This window comes from Apium graveolens, chromosome 3, assembly GCF_009905375.1.
Source record: "Apium graveolens cultivar Ventura chromosome 3, ASM990537v1, whole genome shotgun sequence".
NCBI classification, from domain to species: Eukaryota; Viridiplantae; Streptophyta; class Magnoliopsida; order Apiales; family Apiaceae; genus Apium; species Apium graveolens.
The window spans coordinates 297,179,896-297,195,327 of record NC_133649.1 but is presented as its reverse complement, the minus strand read 5'-3'; positions in this window follow the sequence as shown (position 1 = coordinate 297,195,327).

The window sequence follows — 15,432 nt, the reverse complement described above, 5'->3', positions numbered from 1 at the left end:
TATCCACTTATCCTTTAAACTCTGGGTATTATATTATGCTAAACATTTGTGTATATTTATCATTTTATCTTCCCATTATTTGCGCCTGGTGACGTTTATTGGTGAACTCATATCTGTATTTTTTCTGCAGAAAGCATGGAAAGTGGCACAGCCTCCTTCCAAGAATTTGCTAATGATGGGCTTTATGATGTTGATGGATTGAAGCAATGTTCGATTATTCAGTATTGCTATCAAAATTTTCTCTCTTTGACAGCCCATAAGTGCTCTACAAGGGTTTGGGGAAAGGTACAACTTTTGGGTGTGTTTGTTCTTTGTGAGCTTTAGATTATATTGTTAGACAATAAAAGAAAGTAATGGATGTATAGAATTGAATGTGATAGAGGGAGTATATTTTATGAAGATCTAACACTTAGGTGTATAATGCAAACTAAATAATTGTACTTGAAAAAGTTTATCCATTATCCCAGAAAGCGTCTGGTATTATCACGCCCTGATAAAATAAAGACCGTTACACAATCTGCACAAACTTGCAGTCATATTTATGCCCTGTATTTTAGAAGGTCTGTTTAATCTATTTTTATCCAAAAGCTTGTTGTTGGTGTTGGATTTTAATCGCAACGGAAGCATGGTAAAACAATTTTACACTATATAAAATCCAAATAATAGCATATAAATCGTGATTAAAACATATGGATCGATTACTAACCTTTAATAGCGATCCAAAAGCAACGATCGGAGATCCTTAGCAGCTGCTCCTCAAACGTGAAGCACTCCACCGGTATCCACCATGAAAACGATGCTAAGGAGGATGAGGAGGTGGAGAGAATTAGGTTTTTCTAAAAAATTTGGGTTAGAATAAAAATAGGGTTTATAATAGTATATTTATAGGCAAAATTTTCAGCTGAAATTTTCCCATAAAATATTATTATTATTAACCCTTTATTATTCACATTAATAATTAAAACACCTTTTAATTATTAATCCTTTTTCTAAACACTTTAGAAATAATTCTCTCTCTTGATTTAATTTCCAAAAATTAAATTCTTAATTAATAATATTAAGAACTTTTCTTAATTAATTTATAATCAATTAAATCTCATTTAATCAATTACTAAATTTGCTAATTAATTATTTATTTCATAAATAAATAATTATCAACCATTATTAATTAATTCTTCCACCATTAAATCATTCTCTTTTATGGTGTGACCCTGTAGGTTCAATATTAAGCCGGTAGTAAAAATAAATAATAATAAAACTATTTTATTATTATTTATATAAATTCTATAATTTATTAAATATGATTAATTAATTAATCATATTTATTCTACATCGTGAGGGATACTTCTCAGCATATCGCGACTATCCGAATAATACGAATTCACTGCTTAGAATACCAAGAACCTATTCAGTGAATAGTTACCGTACAATTTACTCCTTCTACCCTACAATGTCCCGATTAAATACAAGACATGGAACTTGTGTCAAGCCTATCTAATTTAATCATTTACTTTCCCATTTACTATGCTTAGTTCTATGTAAATTAGAAACTCCTTTCTAATTTCATTCACTCTGGCCAGAGATTCCTGAACTAGTATAAGTGGATCAGCCTTGAACATTCTCTTCCTTCACTGGAAGGGGTAGATCCTTTATTGATCATTCACTATCTCCGTGTACAAATTCCTATACCCAGTAGAGCCCTAATAATTGTCCCCGGAGACTAAGAACTAAACCAAAACATAGTTCAGTGTACACAAGATGACTATGATGACCTCAAGTCTAAGGATACTTGTACAACTATCACTATATGAACAACTGCTGACACGTGAGTGAACTCCATCAGTTGTTCAGCTGTACGAGTCATGTTCAGTGAACTTATTCTATAATAAGCACCTACATACTAGCTATAGTGTCACCACACAAATGTCTATGAGAACAAACATCCTTCATAATGAAGCAAGCATAGTATGTACCGATCTTTGCGGATTATTAATTACCAGTTAGTAATCCCACGATCAGGAACTATTTAGGTTTAGAGTTATCATCTTTTAGGTCTCATTATTATGATCTCATCACAATCCATAAAAAGTTTTACTCTAAACTGTGGTATATCTTATTTAAACATTTAAATAGATAGAGGCCGCAATAAAAACAAAACAAGTCTTTTATTAATATCAATGAAATCAAAATAGATTACATAAAAATTATTCCTAAATCCTCATACATGATTGGACTTAGGACATACTCCTTTCAATCTCCCACTTGTACTAAAGCCAATCACTCTGGTATCTAATACCCATCTTGTCTTTATGACGATCAAAGTGACTTTCAGAAAGTGGCTTTGTGAGTGGGTCTGCTATGTTGTTATGTGTGTCAACTCTCTTTCAATACAATACAAGAAATATTACCGCGCTCCCACTAACCCTTTTGTAGACACATGGTTCATCTACGTTTTTGATAAAACCAAACTCTTTGATTGTCTCATCAAAACGGATGTTCCATCTACGAGAAGCTTGCTTTAAACCACATATGGTTCGTAGCAGCTTACACACTAGGTTTTCATTTCCCTTGGAAAGAAAACCATCTGGCCATTTGCCAGATCTCATAGTCGTAGTAAGCAGCAATCGCAAGCAAAATCCGAACTGATTTTAACAGGGCTATAGGTAAAAGGTTTCATCAAAGTCAATCCATTGCCTTTGTTTGAATCCTTTTGCCACAAGCCTGGCCTAAAGGTCTCCACCTGGCCATCTGCTCTAATCTTTCTTTTATATACCGTATACATAGATTCCATTTCGGATTTCATGGCACTATGCCATTTCTCTGAGTCAACACTGTTGGATTTTTAACGCAGCGGGGGCATGGCAAAACACTTTTACACATATAAAATCCAAATAAAAGCATACATATCATGAATAAAAATTCGAGGGATCGAATCTAACCTTTAAAATTAATTCGGAGACAATGATCAGAGATCCTTAGCAGTTGCTCCTCGAGTGCGAAGCACTCCACCAGTATCCACCAAGAAAACGATGTTAAGGAGGAGGAAGGAGGTGGAGAGAATTGGGTTTTCCAAACTTTTTGGGTTTTCGGGTTTGATGTAGGTTAGAATAAAATAGGGTCTATAATAGTGTATTTATAGGCAAAATTTTTAGCTGAAATTTTCCCATAAATAATATTATTATTATCCCATTTATTATTCTCATTAATAATTAAAATATCTTTTAATTATTAATCCTTTTTCTAAACACTTTAGAAATAATTCTCTCTCTTGATTTAATTTCCAAAAATTAAATCATTTAATTAATAATATTAAGAACTTTTCTTAATTAATTTATAATCAATTAAATCTCATTTAATCAATTATTAAATTTGCCAATTAATTATTTATTTCATAAATAAATAATTATTAGCCATTATTAATTAATTCCTCCACCATTAAATCATTCTCTTTTTATGGTGTGATCCTGTAGGTTCAATATTAAGCCGGTAGTAGAAATAAATAATAATAAAACTATTTTATCATTATTTATATAAATTCTCTAATTTATTAAATATGATTAATTAATTAATCACATTTATTCTACATCGTGAGGGATACTTCTCAGCATATCGCGACTATCCGGATAATATGAATTCACTGCTTAGAATACCAAGAACCTATTCAGTGAATAGTTACCGTACAATTCACTCATTCTACCCTACAATGTCCCGATTAAATATAAGGCATGGATCTCATGTCAAGCCTATCTAATTCAATCACTTGCTTACCATTTACTATGCGTAGTTCTATGCAAATTAGAAACTCCTTTCTAATTTCATTCACTCTGGCCAGAGATTCCTGAACTAGCATAAGTGGATCAGCCTTGAACATTCGCTTCCTTCACTGGAAGGGATAGATCCTTTATTGATCATACACTATCTTCGTGTACAAATTCCTATACCCGGAAGAGCCCTAATAATTGTCCCTGGAGACTAAGAACTAAACCAAAGCATAGTTCAGTGTACACAAGATGACTATGATGACCTCAAGTCTAAGGATACTTGTACAACTATCACTATGTGAACAACTGCTGACACGTGCGTGAACTCCATCAGTTGTTCAGCTGTGCGAGTCATGTTCAGTGAACTTATTCCATAATAAGCACCTATATACTAGCTATAGTGTCACCACACAAATGTCTATGAGAACAGACATCCTTCATAATGAAGCAAGCATAGTATGTACCGATCTTTGCGAATTATTAATTACCAGTTAGTAATCCTATGACCAGGAACTATTTAAGTTTAGGGTTATCATCTTTTTAGGTCTCACTATTATGATCTCCTCATAATCCATAAAAAGCTTTACTCTAAACTATGGTATATCTTATTTAAACACTTAAATAGATAAAGCCCGTAATAAAAACAAAACAAGTCTTTATTAATATCAATGAAATCAAAACAGATTACATAAAAGTTATTCCTAAATCTTAATACATGATTGGACTTAGGACATATTCCTTTCAATCTCCCACTTGTACTAAAGCCAATCACTCTGGTATCTAATACCCATCTTGTCTTTATGACGATCAAAGTGACTTTCATAAAGTAGCTTTGTGAGTGGGTCTGCTATGTTGTTATGTGTGTCAACTCTAATTCAATACAATACAAGAAATGTTATCGCGCTCCCACTAACCCTTTTGTAGACCCATGGTTCATTTTTGTTTTTGATAAAATCAAACTCTTTGATTGTCTCATCAAAACGGATGTTCCATCTACGAGAAGCTTGCTTTAAACCACATATGGTTCGCAGTAGCTTACACACTAGGTTTTCATTTCTCTTGGAAAGAAAACCATCTGGCTAATTGCCAGATCTCATAGTCGTAGTAAGCAGCAATCGCAAGCAAAATCCGAACTGATTTTAACAGGGCTACAGGTAAAAGGTTTCATCAAAGTCAATCCATTGCCTTTGTTTGAATCCTTTTGCCACAAGCCTGGCCTTATAGGTCTCCACCTGACCATCTGCTATAATCTATCTTTTGTATACCGTATACATAGATTCCATTCTGGATTTCATGGCACTATACCATTTCTCTGAGTCAACACTACTCATAGCCTCATTATAGGTCACAGGGTCGTCATCATCAATGATCGACAACTCATTGTCATTCTCAATGACAAGGCCATATTACCTCTCAGGTTGGCGAGACACTCTCCCTGATCTATGAATGGGCTATTCCACAAAAGGTTGTTCAGTCATAACAGGTGTTTCCACTTGATCCGTAGTAGTTTGTGCTTCTTGAACTTCATCAAGTTCAATTTTGCTCCCACTGTTTCCTTCAAGGATAAACTCCTTTTCCAAGAAGGTAGCATGTCTGGAGACAAACACCCGATGATCGGTGCAAAAGTAATACCCTAAAGTCTCTTTAGGATATCCCACAAAACTACATTTTACGGATCGATATTCCAGCTTATTTGCGTCAACTTACTTGACATAATCTGGACATCCCCAAATCTTAACGTGTTTAAGACTCGGTTTCCTTTCTTTCCATATCTCATACGAAGTTTGAGGAACAGATTTTGGAAGGTACCTTATTCAGTAAATATGCTGAGGTTTCCAATGCATAACCCTATAGGAATACTGGAAGATTTGCATAGCTCATCATGGACCGAACTGTGTCTAACAAAGTTCGATTTCTCCTTTCATATACCAATCTGGAGGAGTCCACAGGGAGACTATACCATTTACTTTGAGATAATCTAGAAACACTCCATTAAAGTATTCACCACCTCGATCTGATCGAAGAGTTATAATACTATGTTTGGTTGTTTCTCCACTTCATACTTATATTCTTTGAACTTTTCAAAGGCCTTAGACTTGTGTTTCATCAAACACATATCCGAATCCAGATCTATCATCTATGAAAGTAATGAAGTATGAAAATCCACCCATGGCTTGCTTAGACATTGGTCCACATACATCTGTGTGTACCATTCCTAGCAAATTTGCAGCCCTCTCTCCATGTCTACTAAATGGAGACTGCAGTGCCACTATAAAGTGAGATTTTCATCATCCCTTTTCTTTTATTAGTTTGTTCAATCTGAAATAAATTATGTCACATACATACAGACCATTATTTAAAGCACCACGTCCATAAAGAATATTATCTCTAAGAATAGAACATTCATTATTCTCAATAATAAATGAAAATCCAGCCAAGTCTAACATGGGAATAATATTCCTCACAATCGAGGGAACAAAATAACAATTATTTCAAACAATAGTCTTGCCCGTAGGCATATGTAAATGAAATGATTCTACATCTTCAGCAGCAACTCTTGCTCCATTTCCCATCAGTAGAATCACCTCCTCTTCCTCAAGAGTCCTACTTCTCCTTGGTCCCTGCAACAAATTGCAGATTTGAGAACCACAGGCGGTATCTAATACCCAAGTAGAAATTTGATTTAATGACATATTCGTTTCTATCATGAACATACCTGAATCAGAAGCGGTAGTCTCACTACCCTTCTTCTTCTTCAATTCTGCAAGGTAAACCTTGCAGTTCCTCTTCCAGTGCCCCACCTTGTTACAGTGAAAGCAAAGAACTTTGCTCTTGGGGTCTTCAGCTTTTGGTGGAACCGGCGTTTTCTCACCTACTTTCTTCTTCTTGGAAGAGTTCCTCTTCCTTTTCTTAGGATTGGAACCTTCACCAATTAGAAGAACAGAACTCTTCTTAGGGGGGAAATTCGATTCCGCAGTCTTCAACATGTTGTGGAGTTCAGGCAGGCTGACATCCAACTTATTCATGTGAAAGTTCACAACAAACTGCGAGAACGAACTCGGAAGCGATTGCAAGACCAAGTCTTGGCTCAGCTCCCCATCCATGGCAAAACCAAGTTGTCCAAGACGTTCAATCAAATTGATCATCTTAAGTGCATGGTCATTCACAGATGATCCCTCAGACATCCTACAACCGAACAACTCCTTCGATATCTCATATCGAGCTGTCCTCCCTGCCACATCATACAACTCTTGTAGATGCATGAGGATAGTGTGATCATCCATATGCTCATGTTGCTTCTGTAGCTCAATGTTCATGGAAGCTAGCATGATGCATTGAGCAACATTTGCATCATCTATCCACTTACGATACACAACATGTTCATCATTATGTGCATCACTAGCAGGTTCAGTAGGCTTAGGTGAGTCAATCACGTATTCCAGCTTCTCAATCCTGAGAACAATTCTCAAGTTTCGAAGCCAGTCAGCATAATTAGGACCAGTCAATTTGTGAGCATCTAGTATGCTCCTGAGTGATAGTGCAGAAGACATAACGTACAAAGTAAATCTGTAAATGATAAACACATAACAACACTTAGCAAATATTCGATTTTATTTCAAAACACTATATGAATCGGGTATTTATTCATAAGTGGCTCCCACTAGTTTTCCTAATTTATTCAACCCCCTACGTGAAAAATTAAGCATTCATAATGCTAGTGGGAATAAGGATCCTACATTCCATTACACAACCCCGGCTGTAGCACGAACCGCCATGTAATGTTCAATAGGCAGACAACTCTTGTCAATTACATCTCATGTTATTCCCTAATCAAACTTTAGCCTCTTGAATAATTGAGTCTCGGTTGTAGCACGACAAACTCAATATTCTAAGTCAAGTCTAACCCAATATTCCGTACAGTTGAATCAGTCCCCAAAGGCCCACGGCTGTAGCACGTACCGACCTTTAGATTCTTATTCAATGTACACATCTCTATGTAATAGACAAGTATTTCTTATTTCGAAATCAAAGCCCTCGGCTGTAGCACGAACCGACAATGATTCAAAAATAAGAACTACTTTTCTATCATGTTGGAAGGCTATGACCGACACAAGCCCGTTGTGTCATTGGCCAATTACTACTTGATATTATTTAATTTTAGAGGGATTATATTACGTTACAATCATAATCATATTATAAAGAAATTCTTCATTTTAAATTAAATATTTCAAATCAATAATCATTAATCAGGTGATTCCCAGATCGGGTGGAGCATTGTCAAGAGGCGTCACTTAATAACCCTTTCTTACAGATAGAAATCTGTTGTTGACAGAATCATCCTTTCTCTCATATCGAAAATTCATATTCAATTACGTGTTTCACAAACACAAGAATCTCATGATTGTATTCATAATATTGTTATTAAGGTTATGAAACAATTTCACTATACTAGGTTGTCTAACAAACGCCTTATGTTCATTTAAGTTCACCTAAATCTATCATCGCATGATAAACTAAGCATATATCACATATATCAACATGAATAAACATCAAGGTAGGCATGTTATATCATCTAGCACATTAGTCTAAGCATTATACATCTCTATGTATCACATGAAGCATTTAAAATCAATTCAAACGATCAAAAACAGCTTTAAAACACTTCATGGAATATAAACAGTTCAAAACTTTTATATAAACTAAAACTGATCACTCCATTAGATCCGTCTCGGAAAAACGAATCCAACGGTATATTGCACGCCCAAAACGGAGTTACGAAACTCCCAGAAAATCAATTTTAAAATCATTAGAAGGGCTGTAACGCATTAGAGGAACGCGTTACAAGCCCTGTAACGCATTCCGGTGATGCGTTACACACCTTTTAAGCCATTTCAGGGTGTAACGCATTCCGTGAATGCGTCACAAGTGTGTAACGCATTCCCAGAATGCGTTACACCCCTATTTTTTTTTTCTTGCAGCCGTCGTTGCTTTCTTTCTCGGTTGCCGTGCCTGACAACTCTGACCTGTGTCTGTCTTCTTTGTCTTGCCAGTAAACACAGCAGACAAGCAATAGTAGCAATACAGATATACATATACTTATAAATAATAATATATATATATGATTTATTTAATTACGAATTTTAATTGAACCAACTTCAAAAATTCATAATAAAAAATCTATACATCCTAAAATTATGAAAAAAATACCCAGACGATCTACAACACTTGTAGAACCCAGATCAACATTCAAAATTATTCTTAGAAACGATTTCTCATCAGACAAAATTAATCCATGATATAACTTGTAAAAATCATAATTAATTCATACAAGCACATAAAATTCTGAAATTTTTACCACATATCTATATGCATACAACCTATGCTCTGATACCATTGTTGGATTTTTAACGCAGCGGGGGCATGGCAAAAGACTTTTACACATATAAAATCCAAATGAAAGCATACAGATCATGAATAAAAATTCGAGGGATCGAATCTAAGCTTTAAAATTAATTCGGAGACAACGATCAGAGATCCTTAGCAGTTGCTCCTCAAGTGTGAAGCACTCCACCGGTATCCACCAAGAAAACGATGTTAAGGAGGAGGAAGGAGGTGGAGAGAATTGGGTTTTCCAAACTTTTTGGGTTTTCGGGTTTGATGTAGGTTAGAATAAAATAGGGTCTATAATAGTGTATTTATAGGCAAAATTTTCAGCTGAAATTTTCCCATAAATAATATTATTATTATCCCATTTATTATTCTCATTAATAATTAAAACACCTTTTAATTATTAATCCTTTTTCTAAACACTTTAGAAATAATTCTCTCTCTTGATTTAATTTCAAAAAATTAAATCATTTAATTAATAATATTAAGAACTTTTCTTAATTAATTTATAATCAATTAAATCTCATTAAATCAATTATTAAATTTGCCAATTAATTATTTATTTCATAAATAAATAATTATTAGCCATTATTAATTAATTCCTCCACCATTAAATCATTCTCTTTTTATGGTGTGACCCTGTAGGTTCAATATTAAGCCGGTAGTAGAAATAAATAATAATAAAACTATTTTATCATTATTTATATAAATTCTCTAATTTATTAAATATGATTAATTAATTAATCACATTTATTCTACATCGTGAGGGATACTTCTCGTATTTCGCGACTATCCTGATAATATGAATTCACTGCTTAGAATAACAAGAACCTATTCAGTGAATAGTTACCGTACAATTCACTCCTTCTACCCTACAATGTCCCGATTAAATACAAGGCATGGATCTCGTGTCAAGCCTATCTAATTCAATCACTTGCTTACCATTTACTATGCGTAGTTCTATGCAAATTAGAAACTCCTTTCTAATTTCATTCACTCTGGTCAGAGATTCCTGAACTAACATAAGTGGATCAGCCTTGAACATTCGGTTCCTTCACTGGAAGGGGTAGATCCTTTATTGATCATACACTATCTTCGTGTACAAATTCCTATACCCAGAAGAGCCCTAATAATTGTCCCTGGAGACTAAGAACTAAACCAAAGCATAGTTCAGTGTACACAAGATGACTATGATGACCTCAAGTCTAAGGATACTTGTACAACTATCACTATGTGAACAACTGCTGACACGTGAGTGAACTCCATCAGTTGTTCAGCTGTGCGAGTCATGTTCAGTGAACTTATTCCATAATAAGCACCTACATACTAGCTATAGTGTCACCACACAAATGTCTATGAGAACAGACATCCTTCATAATGAAGCAAGCATAGTATGTACCGATCTTTGCGGATTATTAATTACCAGTTAGTAATCCTATGACCAGGAACTATTTAAGTTTAGAGTTATCATCTTTTTAGGTCTCACTATTATGATCTCATCATAATCCATAAAAAGCTTTACTCTAAACTATGGTATATCTTATTTAAACACTTAAATAGATAAAGCCCGTAATAAAAACAAAACAAGTCTTTATTAATATCAATGAAATCAAAACAGATTACATAAAAGTTATTCCTAAATCCTAATACATGATTGGACTTAGGACATATTCCTTTCAAACACTACTCATAGCCTCATTATAGGTCACAGGGTTGTCATCATCAATGATTGACAACTCATTGTCATTCTCAATGACAAGGCCATAATACCTCTCAAGTTGGCGAGACACTCTCTCTGACCTACGAACGGGCTGATCCACAGAAGGTTGTTTAGTCTGAACAGGTGTTTCCACTTGATCCGTAGTAGGTTGTGCTTCTTGAACTTCATCAAGTTCAATTTTGCTCCCACTGTTTCCTTCAAGGATAAACTCCTTTTCCAAGAAGGTAGCATGTCTGGAGACAAACACCCGATGATCGGTGTAAAAGTAATACCCTAAAGTCTCTTTAGGATATCCCACAAAACTACATTTTACGGATCGAGATTCCAGCTTATCTGGGTCAACTTTCTTGACATAAGCTGGACATCCCCAAATCTTAACGTGTTTAAGACTCGGTTTCCTTTCTTTCCATATCTCATATAGAGTTTGAGGAACAGATTTGGAAGGCACCTTATTCAGTAAATATGCTGAGGTTTCCAATGCATAACCCCATAGGAATACTGGAAGATTCGCATAGCTCATCATGGACCAAACCATGTCTAACAAAGTTTGATTTCTCCTTTCAGATACCAATCTGGAGGAGTCCACTGGGAGACTATACCCTTTTAATTGAGATAATCCAGAAACTCTCCATTCAAGTATTCACCACCTTGATCTGATCGAAGAGTTATAATACTATGTTTGGTTTATTTCTCCACTTCATACTTATATTCTTTGAACTTTTCAAAGGCTTCAGACTTGTGTTTCATCAAACATATATCCGAATCTAGATCTATCATCTATGAAAGTAATGAAGTATGAAAATCCACCCTTGGCTTGCGTAGACATTGGTCCACATACATCTGTGTGTAACATTCCTAGCAAATCTGCAGCCCTCTCTCCATGTCCACTAAATGGAGATTTGGTCATTTTACCCAATAGACAAGACTCACATGTAGGATATGATTCAAAATCAAAAGGGGTCAAGTAACCCTTCCTTATGTAATGTCCGCAGTCTATTTTTCACTAATATGACCAAGTCTGCAGTGCCAAAAGAAAGTGAGATTTTCATCATCCCTTTTCTTTTATTAGTTTGTTTAATCTGAAGTAAATTATGTCACATACATACAGACCATTATTTAAAATACCACGTCAATAAAGAATATTATCTCTAAGGATAGAACATTCATTATTCTTAATAATAAAATGAAAAACCATCCAAATCCAACATAGGAATAGAAACAATATTCCTTACAATCGAGGAAACAAAATAACAATTATTTCAAACAATAGTCTTGCCTGTAGGCATATGTAAATGAAATGATCCTGCATCTTCAGCAGCAACTCTTGCTCCATTTCCCATCAGTAGAATCACCTCCTCTTCCTCGAGAGTCCTACTTCTCCTTAGTTCCTGCAACGAATTGCAGATGTAAGAACCACAGGCGGTATCTAATACCCAAGTAGAAATTTGACTTAATGACATATTCATTTCTATCATGAACATACCTGAATCAGAAGCAGTAGTCTCACTCCCCTTCTTCTTCTTCAACTCTGCAAGGTAAACCTTGCAGTTCCTCTTCCAGTGCCCCACCTTGTTACAGTGAAAGCAAACAACTTTGCTCTTGGGGTCTTCAGCTTTTGGTAGAACCGACTTTTCTTCACCTACTTTCTTCTTCTTGGAAGGGTTCATCTTCCCTTTCTTATGATTGGAACCTTCACCAATTAGAAGAACAGAACTCTTCTTAGGGGGAAAATTTGATTCCGCAGTCTTCAACATGTTGTGGAGTTCAGGCAGGCTGACATCCAACTTATTCATGTGAAAGTTCACAACAAACTGCGAGAACGAACTCGGAAGTGATTGCAAGACTAAGTCTTGGCTCAGCTCCCCATCCATGGAAAAACCAAGTTGTCCAAGACGTTCAATCAAATTGATCATCTTAAGTACATGGTCATTCACAGATGATCTCTCAGACATCCTACAACTGAACAGCTCCTTCGATATCTCATATCGAGCTGTCCTCCCCGCCATATCATACAACTCTTGTAGATGCATTAGGATAGTGTGAGCATCCATATGCTCATGTTGCTTCTGTAGCTCAATGTTCATGGAAGCTAGCATGATGCATTGAGCAACATTTGCATCATCTATCCACTTACGATACACAACATGTTCATCATTATGTGCATCGCTAGCAGGTTCAGTAGGCTTAGGTGAGTCAAGCACATATTCCAGCTTCTCAACCCTGAGAACAATTCTCAAGTTTCGAAGCCAGTCAGCATAATTAGGACCAGTCAACTTGTGAGCATCTAGTATGCTCCTGAGTGATAGTGCAGAAGACATAATGTATATCGTAAATCTGTAAATGATAAACACATAACAACACTTAGCAAATATTCAATTTCATTTCAAAACACTATATGAATCGGGTCTTTATTCATAAGTGGCTCCCACTAGTTTATCTAATTTATTCAACCCCCTACGTGAAAAATTAAGCATTCATAATGCTAGTGGGAATAGGGATCCTACATTCCATTACACAACCCCGGCTGTAGCACGAACCGCCATGTAATGTTCAATAGGCAGACAACTCTTGTCAATTACATCTTATGTTATTCCCTAATCAAACTTTAGCCTCTTGAATAATTGAGTCACGGCTGTGGCACGACAAACTCAATATTCTAAGTCAAGTCTAACCCAATATTTCGTACAATTGAATCAGTCTCCAATGGCCCACGGCTGTGGCACGTACCGACCTTTAGATTCTAATTCAATGTACACATCTCTATGTAATAGACAAGTATTTCTTATTTCGAAATCAAAGCCCTCGGTTGTAGCACGAACCGACAATGATTTAAAAATAAGAAGTACTTTCTATCATGTTGGAAGGCTATGACCGACACAAGCCCGTTGTATCATTGGCCAATTACTACTTGATATTATTTAATTTTAGAGGGATTATATTATGTTACAATCATAATCATATTATAAATAGATTCTTCCTTTTAAATTAAATATTTCAAATCAATAATCAATAATCAGATGATTCCCAGATCGGGTGGAGCATTGTCAAGAGGCGTCACTTAATAACCCTTTCTTACAGATAGAAATCTGTTGTTGACAGAATCATCCTTTCTCTCATATTGAAAATTCATATTCAATTACGTGTTTCATAAACACAAGAATCTTATGATCGTATTCATAATATTATTATTAAGGTTATGAAACAATTTCACTATACTAGGTTGTCTAACAAACGCCTTATGTTCATTTAAGTTCACCTAAATCTATCATCGCATGATAAACTAAGCATATATCACATATATAAACATGAATAAACATCAAGGTAGGCATGTTACATCATCTAGCATATTGGTCTAAGCATTATACATCTCTATGTATCACATGAAGCATTTAAAAGCAATTAAAACAGTCAAAACAGCTTTAAAACACTTCTGTTAGCTATAAACAGTTCGAAACAATTTCATAAAATATCATATAATATACCATTAGAAGCGTCTCGAAAAGACGAATCCAACGGCACCAGGAACGCCCAATTCTGAGCTCCCACGCGACCTCACGCGCCCCGAGAAGGTAACTCACGCGGCGCCACGCGCACACGCGCTAACAGGCGCGTGTCAGGCTGGAGTCCACGCGCCCCCACGCGCACACGCGCGCCACGCGCCCACCCCCTGTGCTGACGTCAGCATGACGTCAGACCGTTGACCAGCGCGTGTCCGACACGCGCAGCGCGTGGCATACCAGCGCGTGAGCCCCACGCGCGCATGACAGACGCACGGTCCTCCCCTCTTCTGTGAGTCGCTGCCGCCTTTTTCTTTCTCGATCGCCGTGCTGTGCTTCTCTTTCCGTGCCATCAGACATTAATATTCAACAGATGTATATATATACATACTAACAATTTATATATATATATATATGATTATTTAATTACGAATTTAATTGCAACAACTTCAAAAATTCAAAATAAATAATCTATACATCATAAAATTATAAGAAAAATACCCAGACGATCTACAACACTTGTAGAACCCAGATCAATATTCAAAATTATTTTGAGAAACGATTTCTCATCAGTCATAATTAATCCATGATATAACTTGTAAAAATCATAATTAATTCATACAAGCACATAAAATTCTGAATTTTTTACCACAAATCTATATGCATACAACATATGCTCTGATACCATTGTTGGATTTTAATCGCAGAGGAAGCATGGTAAAACAATTTTACACTCTATAAAATCCAAATAATAGCATATAAATCGTGATTAAAACATATGGATTGATTACTAACCTTTAATAGCGATCCAAAAACAACGATCGGAGATCCTTAGCAGCTGCTCCTCAAACGTGAAGCACTCCACCGGTATCCACCAAGAAAACGATGCTAAGGAGGAGGAGGAGGTGAAGAGAATTAGGTTTTTCTAAAAAATTTGGGTTAGAATAAAAATAGGGTTTATAATAGTATATTTATAGGCAAAATTTTCAGCTGAAATTTTCCCATAAAATATTATTATTATTAACCCTTTATTATTCACATTAATAATTAAAACACCTTTTAATTA